The sequence below is a fragment of the Lonchura striata genome, chromosome 4, assembly GCF_046129695.1.
Source record: "Lonchura striata isolate bLonStr1 chromosome 4, bLonStr1.mat, whole genome shotgun sequence".
Classification (NCBI taxonomy): domain Eukaryota; kingdom Metazoa; phylum Chordata; class Aves; order Passeriformes; family Estrildidae; genus Lonchura; species Lonchura striata.
Window position 1 is genome coordinate 32,223,186 of NC_134606.1, and position 16,649 is coordinate 32,239,834.

At 44.7% G+C, this 16,649-nt stretch overlaps 1 protein-coding gene across 5 annotated transcripts in view; it reads right to left on the reverse strand.

Moving 5' to 3' along the window:
• Positions 1–16,649, reverse strand: part of STOX2 (storkhead box 2) — a 142,372-nt gene that overhangs the window by 97,945 nt on the left and 27,778 nt on the right. For 3 of the 5 annotated variants that reach the window (XM_077782899.1, XM_021544609.3, XM_021544263.3), the window contains exon 1: positions 165–787. The exons of the other annotated variants lie outside the window; for them this stretch is intronic. The gene's annotated coding sequence lies outside the window, so the exon portion shown is untranslated. Of the gene's footprint in view, positions 1–164; positions 788–16,649 lie in introns of those variants that run through there. 5 annotated transcript variants of the gene reach the window in all.

Genomic DNA, 16,649 nt, shown 5'->3' on the forward strand with positions numbered 1-16,649 from the left:
CATATCACAGAAGCAAAGTAATTCTGCATTTTTCAGAAGTGCCACAGCCTGGATATTTTTCCCTGCACCCCTCTAACAAACATCAGTGCCTTCTGGGATCTGACCCACTGCAGTCTCATTTTGCTGCCCATAACATAGGACATGGTTCCCCCCTCTGTACTTACATTATGTCTGGAATCCTCTCCTCAAGCACAAATGGAGAATCAAGGGGAGAAGTAGAGTCTGTGTGACTGAGCAGCGCACTAGAACACCCCAGGTGATCACTGTGGCTTCTCCTCTCTGCTGTGTCAAGAGAGTTCCCTTGTATTCAAAGCTCATTTCAATGGGGAAGATCTGATGTCCTACTAGTCAAGCACACTGAGCCTTTAGATCCTTTAACACCCTACCAAAGCATTTACCAGTAGATGTCTCTATATTTACTCTTGTCTTTTTTTGGATATATGCCTATGCAAGAAGAAAGCAAATTCTCTTTATATTTCACACCCATTCGCACTACTTTTTTTCAGGGTGTTGCTGAAAGAAAAAATTCCCTAGCTAGCTCAGCTCCAAATGGCCAACTACACAGCCATTTATTTCCCTCTGGTTATCCTGACTGAGTTCTTTTCCCACACATTCCTGATGTGGTGAATGACTTGTCTGAGCAAGCAAGATAATGCTTTAGGCAGCAGATTAGAAAATGCAAAAGCACAGTGAGTCCTATAGGCACCTCCTGGGTTGCATCCTGCCAGTGAGGCTTGGTTTTCTATCCCCAGCTGAAGCTGCAGAAGGTGCCTATCTCTCTCTAGGCTTACACTGGGGATCTCAGGCCCTGAGTGAGGTGCTACAATAGCCTCATGTCCCAGCCCTGTGTCTGAACACAAACAGAGAGAATTATTTCTGCCAGCAGTGAACACCAAGGTTCAGCCCTGCTATTAACTGCAGTGGCAACTACCAGGCTACCAGTCCAGGGCAGACTGTTTCAGCCAGGACACCTACTGAGGAGAAAGGAGGACAGACAGCCCAGGAGCACCACCATGCCTACTGCATCACTTATATGTGGCTGTGGCAAAAAGGTCAAGGAAAACCAGCAATAGAAGAGGTTGTACTGGTTTTCACCACCTGGATCGGCAGGATGGCTTTGCTTGCCCTGTACCTACCCCCAAAAAAGGACAAAGCAGGGCCTCATCCCTTGCACCCACCTCTTCATGGCAGGGAGCACCATGTAGAAGTGTCCTAGACTTGTGGGGTCATTACTTACACTGCCTCCTAAACAAAGAGTCTCAGGAATATCATCTACAGAGAGAACAGTGCCACATACTTACCTCTGACCACTCGGAGTGCCACGTGGTAAAAAACATCAAAATATCAAGAGTTTCCTGGAACAGGTTGCCCAACAGAGATGCGCAGTCCACACCTCTGGCCCAGTCTCTCCTGACCTGGATCAAGCCTTGAACAACCTTGCCTGATCTCACAGCTGGTACTGCTCTAAGAAGGAGCTTCTGGAATCCTCTTCTGTTTGACTGCACTCAAACAAATGCATTGCTGACCACTGACTCTCCAGCCAGCAAGTTTGCACAAGCTCAGCACCCTCACAAGGATTTTGAAGCAAATCAACTACAAAAGCACAGGAAGGTACCCTTATCCAGCCAGGAAGATCTCCAGACCAAGGTTCTGCTAATGACTAATAGCTCACACTGAAGAGCTCCTAACACATACAGGGTTGGGAGTCAAAAAGTGCAGAAATAAACAATGTCTGAGTTATAAAGATGGATTTTATGGATCTTTCCATAAGCTTTAACTTCTACCACTTTATCTGTAAGCTTTTACTGTAGAGTTTACTAGTTTGTGTTTTTACACTGATAGAAAAATCTATATGGAACAAGCAAGAATAAAGATATCACTTTATAAATATTTAGAATAACTTAAAATTTGTTGTCATATTAAAATATTTACTGGAATTGGGAGTGAATTTTACACATGGCAACAATAAAACAATGGTGAGAAGGAACAACCTTGCACCTCTTTTCACAGGCTCTTCACTTGAAATTGCAATTACAGTGATCTAAGTAGGAAAACAATTGACTTAAAAAAAAAAAACAAAAAAAAACCTGTAATAAAAGAAAACACTGTTTTAAGCTTGCAGGGAGATCCTGAATCACAGGTGTGCCTGATCCATGGAGAACACCGCAGCTGCTGGCAGGATGGGTCTGTCAGCTGCACCTCATCCTCCTCCCTCAGACAGTGCTCAAGAGCTTGGCTGAGATACCCAGGGTCACATCCCCACTGCTCAGCAGTGCAGAGAGGCACGACAACTTCTCCTGGGCAGGAGCATGGTTAGGGGCCATTGCAAGGCAGGAACAAAACCTCTTCCTGCTGCAAAGACATCCCAAGAGCTTCATCACCTTGCAATGCCGATCAGTCTGGCTCCCTTCCATCTGACTCATGCCCACGTACCAACACAGCTGGCACACAGCTGTGCAGGAAGGGAAGCCACGTTTCTCCCCTGAGGGGAAGCTTGACTCATGCCAAAAGGTATTCCAGCCTGGATCTCAGGAGCAGTATCCACCTGTCCTCCCTAACACCAAGATTTTTTTAGCTCATTCCCAGTGCTCAGCCCAAGAGCCTCAGCAATTTGGGCTTACCACACCTGGGTAGCAGTGGTCCCACAAGGGGCAGAAGGGTTTATGGACAGAGTGATGTACTTCAGATCCCAGATCCCATTTAAAATTTGACAGTAGGAGAGAAAAGGGAAAAAAAGAAGAAGAAAAAACAAGTTTAAAAATATACGACAGATTTGTCCACAGAAACCTCTAACACAGACAGACAGCAGCCCTGTTATCATTGCTGCAGCTGGTATAAAGACAGCACGTTTTCATGCTGCAGTCACATTTCCAGCTTCTTCTCAGACCTACCTGGAGGGACTGAATAATTTGCATCTCTCTTTTTCCCATATTATTTGCACATTCCACATATTATTTGCATTTGTCTTGAAAGGGTGGAGAATAATAGTGCTTACTACAAGAAATAAATACATTTAAAAAACAAATCAGTCGGTGCTGCCAGTCAGACAGATGCAAAAGTTGACAAAATACAGCCTTTCATTATTTTTTCATTCCAACCAATGCACAAAATACATGAAATATAAAAGAGTGCCTCACATAGATTTTTTCCAGCTGAATGGAGCTTTGACAGTAAAGAACACTGCATTTTTCACATAATAAAATGTGATTTTCCATCCATTTTACCAGTAATGAAAATGTAACATACAGCACAATTGCTTGAAAGCCAAGAATTTGAAGCCAAGGGTGAGGTTAGAAGTTGCAAAACTGGGAGCCTCAAGGGAAGAGAAGTGGTGGATAGACAAGAACTGGTTCTCTGCCACTCACTGAGTTTTCTACAGAGTCCCCCTCCCTCGCAAAAGGGCTCCCCCTCCTCCTGTTCCTGGTGCTCAATGGGAGGGGCAGCCAGAGCAAAACCATCCATCTGGTTCCCATCACAGGAAGGACTGCCTAGGCTAGCTCCTGCCAAAGCCTGTCACTAGCAATCAGCACGAGAGGGAACATGAGAAAACACAGCACAGCTAAGACAACAAACCTAATACTTTTAATACACTAATCATAACAGCAGTACTCAATTTTGCTCTTTATAGAAATATCACAGGAGTCAGATGGGTCATCCTGGTAGCCTCATTTTATCTGGGAAATTAATGTAACAGGCAACACAAATGTTATTTTCTTATGCCACAGTAGATCCATCAGCACCTATTAGAAGCATCTACAGGAGTGAAATATAGCAAAGAAGGATAATTTGATTAAGCAGGTGCAAAACCTTGCTACATATTAAGACACTGTCTCCTTTTAGCTACAGTATAATAGACACAGCATTTAAATCCTAATGCTGCCACTGTAGCCCAAGATCTAGTATTTTATGAAAGCTTGGAGAGATGATGATCAAACTGCCCATGTTCTCTTGCCACAGAAGCTCACCACAACCCTTCCCACCTCCCTTAGCCTTGCCAACCATGTGGAGCAATGCCAGCATTTCCACAGTTTCCACAAACTGCTTATCTTGTATATCATCCTTTAAAATCTATTTTAACACTCTCCCATTTCAGATGGCCAGCGGTGAAAAAAGAGTGAAACCTACATCCAAGTGGTCTATAGCAATACCTCCTACAGCTACTGCCATGGGAATGAAGATCTACAGGGATATGAGGACCTTGTACCACTGGGTACTGCACACAAATCAAAACAGAATTGCCAGCTGGACTTTACAGGCATAACTTTCCCCTACCTCAGCACTATAATCACACACTCCCCTAATTACTGAGTAAGAGTGGCTGCTAATTACCTATCCAGAGTAATGAAATCTGACTAGGGTCAAAAGTGATCTGACAGTAGGGAACAGAGAGAGGCAGCAAGCTCTAATCCTCTGCTGTTCTCCTGACCTGCCTCAAACCTTAAACCAGTTCCCTCGGGGTTTGTTCTCCTCCCTACAGGTTACACAAACTCCTTGTGTAAAGTGCTTCTCCAGGTCTCTGAGAGACACATTTTCCCCATCACTTTGACAAGAACTGCCCCCACTCTGCTGGCACAATCCTGCCACCCTGGAAGAGCACACTGGAGCAGCTGAACACTTTGGGATCTCCAGGAAAGCAACCTGAGATCAGCTTTGCATCACAACACCTCCCTTGAGCTCCTTGCACCAGAGTAATAGCAATAGCACAACTAACACTCACACAGCAGCAACCAAAACTGATTAATTTCTTCATAAACACCTCCACTTCCTACAGTTTCCTGTACTGGAAGAAGGGGACCAAGATAAGAAATGAAGAAACCTCCTTCAGGAAGAATTACCAGGTCACTGCCTAAGGATGACATGGCTCAGACTCCCTCAGGACTGTCCCAGGCACATCACTATCACCTGGCTTGCCTCTCTCTATCCCCCTGTTTTTGTTAGGCTTTGTTCCCACGCACATCTAAGAATATTCTGGTGAGTGAATACGAATAACAGCTCTTTCTTCCTCCTTTCAGGAAACTATTTCCCCATTTGTTTCTCTCCTCTCCCTGCTTCGGTATTTAGCTGCAAACGTTAATGATCCATTTAAGAAGAGGAAAGCACCTTCTAGGAATGACTTGCCCCAGGCTATTCCATGAGGTGCTCAGAAGTAAATCCCATAATTTATACCCTCTTTGGTCAAAGAGGAACATTCCCAAGACCAAAGAAAAGCACAGACAGTGAGAGAGATGGAAAGGGAGAGGAGATTGCCATGTTCTCTCTTGCACACTTTGCTGTTTCTTATTCTAGTGCTTTAAAAAAGTAAAGACTACTGGAATATCAGGGCTGAGCCCCAGGCCAAGTCTGCTCTGACTTGCTGCCATATAATCAATGAGAAACTTTTCAAAATGTCTTCTTTCTTCCCCATTGCACATTTATGTCTCAGCCTGCTACACAGAAGCTAAGACAAGCCTCCAGAGGCTCAGACAGGCATCAGCGCCACATCCCAGGATGACACCACACCTGAGGGTAAGGCAGCTCTGCTGCAGGAACCTGGCAGTCCTTACCCCTGACCTGGCTGCCTTCATCACACCTCCTGTCCTTCATTCCTGCTGTCTTGGCTTGACACTGCACGCTCACCTGTAGGTTGGTAACAGGCTGTGTGCTGGTTGGACTCCTTCAGGTTGCTTACTGGATCCTGGTGGCCATTCCCCCTCCCAGGAATAAGATGCACAACCATGGGATATGAGCAGGAATAGGCTATAGAGCACTGCACATCCAAGAGAGCTACAGAGCAGGACAAGATGCAGAATAAGGACAGACAGCTCAATGAAAAGTAGCTTTGAACTAAGAGGTGTGGTGAAAACAGAAGCTGACCCCTAAAAAACGAACAAAGACGGTTGAGGAAGGGCAAGCCATCTGCTGTAGACTGAGCAGCTGGGATTGTGAAAGAAACAACCAGGTTACTGCTGATGGATTGATGAATGAGCAGGTCAATTTTTCTTCTAGACCTCCCATGATAAGAAGATGGGAAATGGTGTGTTAAAATCTTCATGAGGTAGAGCTAACAGAAATGTATCTCCCATTTATCCCTTAAAAGTCATGGATCACAAAGGGTTTTCCTCCCTTTCACCATTCTTCTCACCTCTGAAGCATTTCCCCTGTCTTTCTGCACTGTAAATCTACACTTTAAAATAGCATAAGATACTGTGTATAGGTAGCCAGCCTGTTGCTTAGGCACAGTCAAACCTAAACAATATAAAGAAGAAAAAAAGTAAAGGGGAAGAGATATGGGGTGAGCTGTGTAGACAGGCAATGCGGCCCTGGTGTTATTGAAACATGCTGAAGCACCATTTGCACAACTTTTAACTCCCTAGTTTTCACAAGCTTAAAAATGCAAATACAAAATCTGACTGCAAGGCAGAAAGTTGGGAGCTCAAGTTTCAGCTCAGAACTACATTCCCAGTGCTGTTGTACTTAAGGTTATAAAAATAATACCTCTATACTGAAAAGGCTGATTTGGCATGCCTCTAAAAAAAAAAAAAAACCCTGATATAATTTGGAGATGTAGAAAAGGAACATCAGTATAAAACATACTCTTCATCAGCTGATCACTTATCACTTGTTTTTAAGTGACTACATATATACCATTTTCACAAAAGTGTTTGCCAAAAATTCAATAAAGCTTCTGAATATGAAGGAGTACCTCAATGCTGTTTGGTTATCCTACATTGGCAAAACAACTTTGGACAGATTTTAAATGCATAATGCTTGCTATTATATAGACTGCATACACTACACTTAGCAGAGAAGTACCCAAAAATTGTAAAAATATATTCAGGACTATTCATGTTGGAAAAAAAAACATACTTCCCTTTCCTTTCAATTACTGCAAGGCCAAATGGAGCAGGCTGCAAGGAGAGGGCAAGCACCCTTGCTCAATACCTCAATATCTTGCTTGAGAACACACCAAGCACTCAGGCTCTGCTCTCTGCACCCTTCCCAGACCCCATCTGAGATCCCTGAGCTTCAAACTACATCAGGGCAGCTGAGCTGTGATGAACTATCCTCATTAATGATGAACTTTGTTTTGATGAGGTAAATGAAAAATTATGTTTGTGCACTAAGTGGACTATAAATCACCAAGGCATTTAGCCTCTTACCTTAGTACTGTCAAACATACTTTGCAATGGCCAAACACAATCCGTATGATGAATTTATGTAGCTGAAGTCTTCAGACCACCAGTAATTTCTGCCTTAAAACCCTCATGACTAAGAAGAGAGGCAGGACAAAAAGGAAAATATGAATAAGTACCAGTGACCTGAAGTGGCTCAGATTTCCCAGAGAATATGACAAGCGGACGCAGAATAAAATCATCCAGAGTTGAAAAGGCAGAGGTAATACTTTCAACTTTGCATTTCTATAATCTTACATGTCTGAGCAGAAAGATGGGTGCTTGCAGAAATTGGTGCAAAACATGGGATCTGTGGAGGCTGAGCCACAGATCAGATTTGGAAAGGACTCTGCCTTGGTCCACTGCTGGGGCAGACTTGCATCCATTACTGTTTCAGCTCAGCTCACCTCCTGTGGGGTCTGTCTGGGGATCCACTGCTGCCAAAGATCCCACAAAAATAGAGGGCCACAATGCATTTCCTCCCTTTTCTCAGAATCATAGACTGCTTTGGGTTGGAAGGGACCTCTAAAGGTCCAAATCCCTGCCATGCACAGTGACATCTTCAACTGGATCATGTTGCTCAGAGCACCAACCAGCCTGACCTTGAATGTTCCCAGAAATGGGGCATCTACTTCCTCTCTGGACAAACTGTTCCAGTGCCTCACCACCCTCATAAAAATTTCCTTATATCCACCCTAAATCCCTCTTTTAACTTAAAGCCATAACCACCATAACCACTGCTTATGCTATCTATAAATGCCCTGCTAAAAAGTCTGTCCCCATCTTTCTTAGGTTAGGTATTAGAAAAAAGGCTTTTCATCCATAGGGTATTGGGAAGTGGTCACGGCAACAAGCCTGACAGAGCTCAAGAAACCTCTGAACAATATTCTCCAGCACCTGGTGTGATTCTTGGGAATGGTTCTGTCCAGGGCCAAGAGTTGGACTCAATGATCCTTCTCAGTCCCTTCTAACTCAGCTTATTCTGTAATTCTAAGCCTCTTTTAGGTACTGGAAGGCTGCTCAAAGACCTCCTCAGAGCCTTCTGTTCTCCAGGCTGAACAACCCCAACTCAACCTGTCACCACACAAATGCTCTAGCTCTCCAATAATTTTTACGGCCGTTCTCTGGACCCGCTCCATCACGTCCTCGGCTCTACTGTGCTGCGGATCCCAGAGCTGGATGCAGCACTCCAGGTGGAGGTCTCACGGAAGCGGAGTAGAGGGGCAGAATCATCTCCCCTCTTGCCGGCTGCTGAGACGATGTTTATCTTTAAACGGGCCGGATCCGAGGGCGGGAGCCCTCCCCGGCGCCGCCCGCCGGAGCCGCTCAGGGCCGGGCGCCATCGGCGCGCCTGGAGGGGCCTCTAGCGGCTCCCGCCGGGCGCTCGGAGCCGCCCCTCGTCCGCCCCTCGTCCGCCCGCACCCGGGCGGGCTCGCCGGGCACCCTGCCACCGCGCACCCCGTGCCCTTCGCTTCCCAGAGGCGGCTGCCGGCGCTGCTGAAAGCGCAGCAGCACAACCAGGCGGTGCTGGCGAGGATGCCAAGCGACCCGCGGCTGTCACCCACGCTGCTGCCACCGGCCCCGCGCCCACCGGACAGCAGCTTTGCTGCTTGCCAAGGGTTTGCCATCCTCAGCTATGGATAGCTCAGCCCCTGACCTCTGGAAGAGGCACCCCAACAACTGGACGGCCAGCATGCTTGGGGTGAGCAAGCTACAGACAGCCCAGATAACTTTAATCTCATTTTTCTTCCTGTTTCCTGCAATGAAACCTGGATTTGCAGCATTAACTGGGTCAACTCTTACAGTATATCAACATTCAGTGAGGCTGAAGGCTCGGATGACTTCAGGACTGTATTTGCTGCATCACAGATAAACACCCCACTGACCCTGCCAGTGTTCCCACATGGGGATGCACTTAGGCAGTAGTCAAATGTTCATGGAAACATTTGCAGTGACAGAAATTCCCACTAACAGCAAGTTCAGCACAATCACATCAGAGTCACTTGTTTAACCCCATTTAGAAGTGGAACACCAAAGGGAATGCAAGCCTAGGCCCCACTGCATTCCACTCACTTCCAAGCCCTAAATTTATGGATAAAGTCACTAAATAATACTGCTCAGGTGGAAAGGGACCTTCTTGCTCAAAGTAGGGCCAACCCTGACTTCATGTGATGTTGCCCAGGGCTTGGTTTACCTGGGCCTTGAAAACCTCTGAGAACAAAGCTCCTAGAGTCTCTTTAGGCAAGTTATCAATGCACAGTTTTCCCCATGGACATAGTCTTACCTTAATATTTTCTCAGGAAATCCGACTCAAGTTTGCAATCCTTGTTCCCTGGAGCTGGCTACATCTTTTCATCAACTTTCCCATAGATAGGGGCAGGTTGTAGTAAGGTCTCCTCCAAAGCCATCTCCTCAGGGCTGAACAAACCCCTGTCCCTCAGTCTCTTCTTCCAGAGTACATGATCCAGGCCCCTGGCAATCAGAAGCCCAGCCATTTGACTGTTTCACACAATGCGCCACTCATATTTTATAGAAAGTAACAAAAATGCTTAAAATACATGTGTGAAGCCACAGGTCCAAATTTCAATAGCCCTCCAACAAAAAAGCAACAAACCTACCAGCTATGCATTTATTTAAAGGAAAGGCAGACAGCAGAGGCCATCTATGTTTAAAAAAAATAAAAGCAACCCTCCTTCAAGGCAGCAGAGGGAACCTACTTACCATTTTTCACTTAGCTCTCTGTGAAATACACATTAACATACTTAACTCCTTGAAAACTTAATGCCTTCAAGAGAAGTCATGCTCCAAAATGCTAGCATGCATTATATCAAAAGAGTCTTCCGATTCACATACAAACAGGAGTATAATGATCATATGTTGCAGGTAAATTACTTGCAGGAAGGTCGTATTAGAAAATAACATGTTGCAGTCCCAGAGACTGTACTCAGTGCCCAGCACTTGGGAACACTACAAAAATGATTAGGACCTTTGTATATGTTGATGGGAACAGCAATAATTAAGTGTTATGAGCTCTGAATACAACTCCCAGGTGAAGAAAGCACAGGAGGCATATCTGGCCAGCCTAGGAGATTACTGTTGCAGCAGTCCTCCTCCTCTGCTACAGCCACAAGCCACATCCTTGGGCAGAGCTGCTAGAAGTGCCAGTCAGAGCAAGCCCAGTTCTTGTACGTGTTCAGGGGCCCTGGCAAGTCACTGCTGCATAAGTAGGAAAGCCAGACTCTACACAAAATGACATTTGTACACATATTTGAGTTGACACTGTCAAGAACTGCGACCTAAATGCTGGCACAAACACAGCACCCCAGCTCAGGGACACCAAAAAAAATAGATTCAGCTGCCTTTTTAAAATCTGGGAACTGACACCAAAACCACCCAGCCAGACTGGTTAGCTGGCTATTCCACTCCTCTGCATCAGAATCAGGATATCCAGCCTCCTCCCCAAGTGAGCTGGAAAGATGAGTTGTCACCATGACAGAACTGCATGGGGATATGATGAGATCACCAGCAAGGCTCCCACTGACCTCAGGTAAACTCTAGAAAACACCATGACAGGCTCCAGAGAAACTCAACGAAGACAAAAATGAATATCACTACTCTTTAGGATGAGAAAAAAAGTAATTTCTTGTTCTTTTCCCATACATTTCTTGGGATATCACTTGAAAGCCTCTCTCCAACTAAAGGCTAATCACTCTTTTTCCCCCATTATTTATATTTCAAAGGTAAAACCATCACTTATTTAGACCAAGAAGGTATCAAAACAGTCAGTGAACAGTGCAGACTCTTTGAGAACTACAGTTGATCTGGAAGACATGTCTTTTTTGTTTCAGCTGCACTCAGTCAAAATTTTTTGAACTAACCAGCACAAAAAAAAAAAATCTCCATTACTACTCAGTATGCCAAAGCATACTTGAACTGCTTCAACATGCTATGCTGGAATTAAAACAAAGAGTTATTTCAGGTCTGTTTTAATTCATTACTAATGTGTCGACTGTTCTAGGATCCTTTGCCAAGAGCAGCTACCCTTTTCTGAGAGCTAATGAAGTTAAGATCAAAAGCACTGAGTCCTGGACCAGACCAGTGGCAGAGATCAGGTGGAACTGCAGGGCTGAGCAGTGCAGTGTGTGGTGCCTGGCAGAGATGTGACGTTTAAAGCATGGACCAGAAGTGAATTAAAGTTTAGGACTGTTGCTTACTGTACAAGATCGACTTCCCCAGGTTAGCTACTTCCCTCTTGGCTACCCAGGAGGGTGTACAGAGATCAATAGCAGCATCTATCGGCAGCAGGTCATTTCCGAACTGGTGTTAACCACTACCTCTCTGTCTCTGTTTGAGACACTTGCAGAGGAAGTCAGCTAAGGATCACATATGGTTATAAACAGGGAGTGCATGATATAGATACCAATGTTGTGTCCTGGTCTGTAAGGGTGAGCTGCAGTGCTGGGGAGCTGCAGGGAGCCCTCCTCCCTTCTAATTCCAGTGATCTCTAGAGCTCAACATCACACAGGCTGGACAGCAGATACAACTTGCTAATCCACCCCTGCAGCTCTACACTTCTTGGAGTGTTTTGGGAAGAGGCTGTGAGGCATGGATGCGTTGCCAGCACTGAAGGGAACAGCCAGGAGGCAATGAATTCAGTGTCAAGGGCAGAAGCAGGGCTGGAGCAGTGAAGATGAATCTCACCCTGTGTGAAAGAGGCTACAAAATGCTTTGAGAATGACCCAGTGCACCATGACAGGGAGACAATCTGTACATAAACACGACGGATCAATGGAGAGACTCCCACCTGCACAAGCATGTTCACAGCACAAGAAGTGTCACAGCACCCAGCCAGAGCTGGGGCCTGGCTACAAAGGGCTGGCAACCAGGGTGTCAATTCATAATGCATCCGTAAACACCTTTATTTCTCTAGAGCTACATCAAGGTCTGGAAGCAGAAAAAACAGTTACTCCAAACCAAAACTTGGCACAGTGCCTCTGCTTGTGATTATTTAAGAGCCAACACATTCCCAGAACAGTTAATAGCTCTGTGCTCTGCTCAGAAAGAAGGACTCCACAGGAACAAAAGTGGAATAGAGAGAGAGGCAGCAGTGCCACCAAAGTTATGAACAGGTCTGGAAATGGGTTAGGCATCAATGACACATAGCTTCTGCAAGGACCCCCAAAGCACAGAGCTGGAGGGTATCATAGGCACAGTTCAAAAGGCAGCTATTTCTTTCTGCTATCAGCTGTGAGGCTTCAGATGGAGGCTTTGTCCAATCTGGGAAATAACCCCTTCAAACAAAAGGCAGGCACATTTGGCCTAGAGTCTGAGAAGCAAGCAACAAGAGCCAAAAAACATTTGGAATCATGATTTATAGGGAAAAGCTCAGATGCTTAAGAGGTTACACAGGTGGCAAATACATCCTGAGAATATAGAGACCCGAAGCCAGGAAACTGTTTGAAAAGGATGGTCAGCAATTGTTCTACTACACAAAAAAGAACAAAACCTTACTATACACCTAATAATTTTGGAGGATATCATGAAAAGACGGAGAGTAAAGGCCAAACACAGAATTTGTTGATGAGTTGTGAAGTCACCCTCATCAGAGGTTTTGAAAATAAGCATCTAGCCTTCTCAGGGGCAAGGAGATGGATTAGAAGACACCTTTAAGTTGCTTCTGACCTTGAATAGAGTATTCTATTTCCACTGGTATGCCCTTTTTTGTCAGTAGGCTTTGATTACTAACCTTAAAAAAAATCTTGCTCTTCACTGACTTCTGTGATGCCAATTCTCATTTTCTTCCTTCTTATTTTGTTTAGTCAACAGATTGTACACCTCTGTATCAAACTACAGGGAATGAAACTTCTTGTGTTCATATATATAATGGATATGATGGACACAGAAAACACCAGCTCTGCCAGCTTTAAAACAAAATACATTGATTTACTCACAGTTGAGTCTTGCACAACATCCCCAGACACTAGCTTATCAAAAATAAATAGTGAATTTTGCTGAGTAGCAGGAAGTCAGAGGTGATGGGCAGCAGGGAATAATTGAAAGATTTAAAACCAGTATGTAATAGTCAGATCTGTTTCCTGTTTCCAGAGGTAAAGGAATTTCCCATTTCCAGAACTGGCTATTTAAAGAAAATCCTGACAACAGAGAGTTTGGGGTTGGGTTGCTTTCCTAATAATGCCAATGAAAATAAATTAATAGGGCTGGTGTTCCTGAGCTCATTCTTTGGAGAGGAGTGGCCTCTCATTTGCAAGCCCCACAGATGACCACACACTGTCAGGCACCTCAGTGTTGGAGGATGAAGAGGAGGTTGTGGCACTGGAAGGCCCAGCAAACACCCACAGCCTCTGCAAGAGGGCTCTGCCATCAGCCTCTTATTTCAGTTCATGCCATAAATACTGAAGTTAATCCAGACTGACTAGTAGGAACACAGGAAAAGCAAAGGGCCCTACAGCCAGCTAAAAATCTTAGCTGTCGCAATTATTTGATGAAATACACAAAGGCTTATTTTCTCTAAACATGAAGCTGGATTCTTTTTGTTCCAGCTGTTTTTGCAGTCGATCAGGGAGGGAAAAATAGTTTTCTTTTTTCAATCCTAGATTGTTCACTTGTGGAGTATCTTTTTCATGCTGTCATTTTAAAGGTTTTCATCTCTGCTCCAGGGCAGTTCAAACAGCTAAAAAAATGGGGTGGAAAAATGTGTACTGAAAGGTGCAGCCCTGCTGGAAACTATGGGAGAGCTCTGACCTCCTCACTATAAAAAAGGTTTGATGTTGGAAGTGCACCCGTGTTGTACACTGCATTTTGAAAATGTGAAGATTCCATAGATTTTAAGTAGCTAAAATTGCTTTTAATTTTTTTTTTGTTTGTTTATTTAAGTTACATGTGCAGGTTTTCAACACTTAAGAAGAAAAATTCTGTCCAGGTTTGGTCTTGAAGAAAAGAAAGCTGTGTGGTCCTTTGTATTGTATTGCATCAGAGTTTCATAGTAATTTGTGAAGGAAAACCAAACTGGTTTGCAGGGGTTAGCTGGGCCCAGGACTTTCACACAGGAGGTCATGAAGGTAGAGGGAAGCTGGTGCTACTTGGGGACACAGCCAGGCAGTGTGACACCCACCACTCTGCCCAGCTCACATGTGCACAGGCTTGTAGCTAGGACTCTTCCACGGCAGTAGAGGTAAAAAATACACAACGAGGTATTTCTAGGGATGGAAGCAAAGCAGCCTGTGACCAGTGTTCTGCTTCCTGCTCTCCAGGGGCCCACTTTATTCTTCTATACATAAAATGACACAGGGCTCAAAGCTGCACACTCCATGTTTTCATTTTAATCAATGAACAAAAACATTAGGACTCTGAAATTGTCCTGATCCACAAGTAGAGAGCAGAACCTGAGAAATTCCACCAGTCTTCATAACACAGCAGTCTTCTGATGCTCCTCTTATTCCTGACTCCACAGGAACACAGTCTTGCCCATCTGCCAGTTAGGCAAAGCACGTTTAAGCAGGCACAAATTTCAGGGAGAGAAAAGGAGTGGAAGAGGACTGCCACCAACTACCCTTCAACTCCCTTGTATCACTCCTGTGATTAAGGGAACTGGAAATATTTGTTATGGGGAAACATGAGGGATGCCCAAATCCAAACAGGGAAGCAGATAACAAATACAAATGGGTAGAGGGCAGGGGATGAGGCTTCTCTAGCTACCACTTCACATGATGCAGGGCTACACATAGTGCTGGTTTTGCAATGCTTTTTCTGGATGGAGGCAATTTAAAAAAGAAAAGTTGCTTCAGATGTTTGCAACATTGAAATTAAGCATTCTTTTGTTATTGGTATTATCTCAGCTGTGAAGTATTTGGGGCATTTGAGTCAATGCATAGACAAGTGTCAAAAAGATTGAAAAAACAGATTTCCTGCCATTTTTCACATTGAAACAGATGCCCAATGGAAACTGGCCTCCTCACCCCAGCTGCCAAAACCCAAATTGCCTACTGCAAAAGACTGGTCTATTTTTCCTGGACAATTTTTCCACCTGTTTCCTGGTAGGTAATGACACCCAAGAGCAGGGAAACAGCAGTGTTTAAGGGTCATGGTCACAGCACTACCCACATGGATCTGTGCAAAATCTGTGCTCCAGATCCATTCTCATGGATTCTCTCTGGAATTTCAGAGCAGGCTAGACACAGCCAAGCTAAGGACACACAAGAAGGTTTACAAAAGATTTTCACAGTGGCATTTGATTTTCTTTCCACAAGTAACAACACCTACTTGCAGCTAACAGCTATCATAGACCTTGCCAGAGCCGTCATGATCAGAGCATGCAGAAGCTGCAAACACTACTGCATGCATTTCACAGAGACTATGGTATTTGCCATGATACCATAAGATTCTCAGTATGTAACCACAGCAGCATTCCCAGGATCTCAGGGCTTGAAAAGGCACAGAGCTTGGGGTGTGTTCACTCAGCTCCAAACCATTAAAAATGCTAAAAGGCAATTACCTCCTCACTCACTCTCCCTGCAGAGAAATACCACAATGGCCACACCAAGCCCCCAACAGCATCACCAAGAGCCATGTGAGACATTTCGTACCAGAGAAGGATCAAAGCTGCCTCCTGACCCCCAGAAACAGAGCAGACATTGAAATAAGACTGCAGAATCATGACCAAAAGTCAGGATTAATACAGCACAAGTTGCTACTTAAGTAAGTTACCCAGTAATGTGAAGCATCAAACCTCCAAGACCTGCAGTCATTCAGAAATTCTGGAAAAAGGCAAAATCAGCTCAGATTTCAAAAGTAGCAAAGCAAGTGCAAGCTTGACAGCAAGCATTCTGCAGTTCCCGACCTTTGGAAAGTATTGGAAAAAGTATTAGGTAGGGGGAAAAAATTTAAAATTAGTACATGCCTAGACTGCCTCTTCCCTACTGTTTTACAACTTCCCCAACATACCTCTCCCATGAGGTGGAGGTGGCTGGCAGGGATAAGAAAGAGCTCCTGAGGTCAGCAGTAATAACCTAAGTGACACGACTGATGAGAGCAGAAATCAGTAAGCCTGGCTTACATGCTCACCTTCATCATTGCTAACACCAGTGGGAAGCATTTGCCAAGACTAATCTGGTCTAGACCACAGCAAGGCACCAGACTGTGTGCAAGAGGCTACAAAATGCTTTGAGAATGACCAGACTCACTACACTGGGAGAAACGTATGCAGGGGAACCAGAAATGATGTTTTCTTTTCAATGTCAAAATCACAGACCAGAGCGAGTTGCTCCAGTTCTTGGCATGTGAACTGTCTCCCACATAACACAAATGAGGACATCAGGTATTAAACTGAGGGCTTGTTGAATGGGAAACTTTAAGTGTGGGATGGTGCAGGGTTTTCCCCCCTCATCATGTACAACTTGTGGCCTCGATCCTGCATATTTCTGGCTTTTTGCACTGTGATTTAAGCTACAGTGACTTCAGTTGGAATTAGTAAGACAGCTT